At 33.2% G+C, this 4,070-nt stretch overlaps 1 long non-coding RNA gene across 1 annotated transcript; it reads left to right on the top strand.

Annotated features, from left to right (window-relative positions):
- On the top strand, positions 1,725–2,185 carry LOC110264680. The gene is made up of 3 exons (XR_002350854.1): positions 1,725–1,761; positions 1,871–2,030; positions 2,113–2,185. It is a non-coding gene; the product is annotated as an uncharacterized LOC110264680 (long non-coding RNA).

Here is a 4,070-nt window from a genome sequence, read left to right as displayed (position 1 = left end):
AAGAGAAATTTAGTTGATAATGGAGGAGATGCGAATGATCGTCATGAAACAATGAAGAAGGTGAGAAATAAGATCGGCAAGATCGTTGCGAAACAAAGAAGAAGGTGAGAAATAAGATCGGCAAGTATGAGGTTGGTAGTACCATCGGCGAAGGTACATTAGGTTGTCAGACACCCAAATATAGTTAGGTTGCATGAGGTAGGTGAATATTGACTGAAGTTATGACTTATTAGTTAAGAGAAGGAAATATGAGGGTGGAGCTTAGAAAGTTTAGTTTAAGGTTTAGTAGTATTGTTAAATGACTGAAAATGTTGATTTCGACAAGTGGATGCCACTGCTACTGTTGGCTATCATTGTTTTTCTTAATGTTCAAAATTTTAATGCTGAGACCTTAGATTTTAAACATGATGACAAGGATCTTTGTTGTATGAGCAATTTGAATTGCAGATTTGCAAAGTTTACTTATGTGTTGATGCTTTTATTTAATATCATGTGTATAGGTTTTTGTTGTGGTTGCCCTTTCACTCATTCCACTGGTGCCAGGACATCTTTTTAATAGGGCTTATCGACTTTCTTTTTTGGGTACCACATGCTCTTCTCTATTTTCCTTTGTATTCATTATACGGGGTAAGTTTGTTGTTATGGTTTTAGAGATGATTATTTTGTATTCAGAGTTAATGTTATCTTGGAATTTTGGTCTCTGCTTTTGTTTTAATGTATTGCTTTATTCTATTGCAGAAACCAACAACTTGGAATTTGCAGGGATTGCAAATTTACTTTCAAACAATAATTGCAACAAAAGATTTTGTAACATTTGTTTACTGCCTTTCATTTGTTACTTCACATCTTTGCCTCAAAAGTGGGTTTTTCTTGATTAATTACCCTGATTAGAATACAAAAAATTATAAATACTTTTCCAATAATTTCAAACTAATAGTTAATAGTTGCCAAATAATTCTTTCTTCTTTCTTGCTGGAAGCTGTCCATGGAAGTAAAATGGTAAAATCCTTATGCTTATATGTTGATGATGAGATTTCCACTTTGAAATTATTGTTTACATTTACACACAGTGTTACATTGTATACATGGGAGCACATTCTCATGGCCCAAGCCCTACCTCTTTTGGTATGGAAGTTGCCACAAATTCTCACTTTGATTTACTAACTTCAATTTTGGGAAGGTATCGAAATAAATTAAAGCATGCATGGCTTATATTTTCTATATATTAAAAGCTATATATAGCATTAAATAAAAAAAGAATATTGTTTGGACATACAGCAATGAGAAAGCGAAAGAAGTCATGATATACTCATACAATAAGCACATCAATGGGTTCTCCGCGCTGCTTGAAGAGGAAGAAGCAGCAGTAATTGCCAGTGAGATCGATCATCAAGTGTTTTTGTCATTAAGTAATTAATATAATTGCACGGTCACTGTCAACAAATAATATTTGCTTGTTGCTGTCATACAGTAAAACCAAATGTAGTGTCAGTGTTCTTGAGCAAGGAACACAAACTTCACACAACAAGGTCGTGGGAATTTCTTGGACTTCGCAGAAATGCTAAGAACACTGCATGGCAAAAGGGTAGATTTGGTGAAAATACAATCATCGCCAACATTGACACTGGTACATGCTTATATACCATTAAATAAAAGAAGAATATTGTTTGGACAACAATGAGAAAGCGAAAGAAGTATTTACACCAGTGCTTAGTATTTACACCACTGCATATTTCTTTCAAGGACTACATTCTAAAGCATGTATGTAAGCAAATAAGTTTTTCCATTTAAATAATCTACATGCCATATTTCTTGAATATTATCTTCTGTAAACCGTTAGTAGGGTTAAACAATCCTATGCCAATTTCAGGTGCAAATAAAAAATGTTTCAACTGTGAGTTTGAAAGTTTGATTTTGAAGTCAAAGGATACAAAATATCCACTCTCTCCTAAGGGCATACTCTCCCAACTAAGGAGTACTGGAAGTCAACTATGTATTGGCAAAGAAGAAGAGGCACATGAATTTCTAAAGTAAACCCTTTTGTAAGTGTAACCATATAATTTTTGTCCTGAGATCATTTTAGATGAAGGAATCTGGTGTTATATTCAACAGGCATGCCATTGACACAATGCAATCTATTTGCCTTATGGATGCTGGGGTTGATGTATCTGGCTCATTGAAAGAGGACACCACTTTAATTGGTCTAACATTCGGGGATCACCTTAGATCAAAGGTAATTTATGTTTATATATTGAAATCTACTAAACTATTAAGTTTTTCCCCTTTCCTGCTGTGTTATAATGCACCAATATAGTGTTACCATGCTTTTGCAATAGATAAATTCCTGTCATTTTAAGATCCATTAATTTAAGTAATGTGGAGAGTAAACATGCACCTCATACTTTGCAGATAAAATGCATGAAATGTGGAGGAAAATCTGAACATCAGGAAAGGATGATGGATCTTACTCTTGAGATAGAAGAGGACATAGCAACCGTGCATGAAGCTCATTTTGAGTTTATAGGTGTGTAGTATTTTTTGTTGTTTAGATTTGTAACATTATTTATTACTTTTCAAGAGAAATTTGTGTATCAATATTTTGAGTTTAATGAAATATCTTATTTTGTAATAATTAATTTCAGTATATTTATATTATGCATAACAATAATGATTGTTGGCAAAAATAATTGAGATTCTAAAAAAAAGGTAGTTCGATGCTTCTAAGAAAATGAGTATAATATAACTAAAAAAAAGTTTTAAGATTTTAGTAACAATAGTAATGGCTGGTAAAAGTGAATAACGTTACAATTTTAGAATTATTTTTAGTGGCTATATAAATTGTCGATAAAATGGATTTTGGCGGCAATAGTAATGGCTGCTAAAAATGAATAACATTGCAATTTTAGAATTATTTTGGGTGGCCATATAAATTTCCAAGAAAATGGCCACTAAAAGTTATATACTTTTACGGCCATTAAAAAAGTTTTTATCGGCAAATGTTATAATTGCCGCTAAAATCTTTTAGCGACAAAGCATAAGATAGCTAATATCTAATTGCTGGTAAATGTATTAGCGACTATTTTTATTGCAGCTAAAAAAAAAATAAATAGCCACTAAAAATGATTTTTCTTGTAGTCACAGCAAATAGGGGAAATCACTCCCAATAAGATGCTTGCTATACGATTTTGCTGAACTATAATAGGGTAGTAAGATCCAAAATCGTGATTATTTGCATCTAAACCTTGAAAAATTTCAGCACTTGTAGCTTTTTATCATGTATGATGCTTTTATAAACACTAATTTAACAAATTTTTTCCAACTACTTGTAGCACGCGTTGCGGCATTTGGGTGAAGCAGTGGATGATATAGTCCTATCTGCAGGGTGAATATGATTTGGAGGTATTACATATGCTATATGTTTGTTAGTTTTTTTATGTTAGTGTGGAAGTTATTAAGCCATGATGGACATTACATTGAAGATTTTTTTGCACTTCCATCATTTTTAGGTTGTCAATGAGGCAACAAGAATGATTTTTATGGTGGATCTCGCAATGGGAAGGCACAACCCCATTAGGAACGACGTATGCTGCATGGTTGTCATTGACTTAGACTACAAAATTAGATCATTTGTAAAAAGTGAGGAAGTGTCACCAACCCCCACAATCCCTACCTTGTCATTCTAATTGCTTTTCGATGATCATATCCCAAGTGCTAATATATGTTATGATATCATGTGTGGGTCTGTCATAGACATCTGCATATTGATGAACAATTTTTTTGGCAATGGATCCTAATCCGTTAGTTATAACTTGGCTTAAGAGAAACCTATAAGCTCGGAATCGAGGAAAAATTGAATAACGACGTGCCAATCTCAAATCACCAATAGAATCTCTCCGCGAATCTCTCCAAACAAACTCAAAACGAATCATTAAAGCGCAGTCATCGGATGATTGGCTAAACTTTTGAAAAATAGTCGAGATCTACGAATAATCACCCTAAGCACAAACAACTTTATAAATATTGATGACCTACTAGGTCATAGATATGCAATTCACTCTATATTCTCTCTC

Source organism: Arachis ipaensis, chromosome B07 (assembly GCF_000816755.2).
Source record: "Arachis ipaensis cultivar K30076 chromosome B07, Araip1.1, whole genome shotgun sequence".
In the NCBI taxonomy this organism is placed as follows: Eukaryota; Viridiplantae; Streptophyta; class Magnoliopsida; order Fabales; family Fabaceae; genus Arachis; species Arachis ipaensis.
The sequence above is the reverse complement of the archived record's forward strand: the minus strand, read 5'-3'. Positions and strand labels throughout refer to the sequence as shown.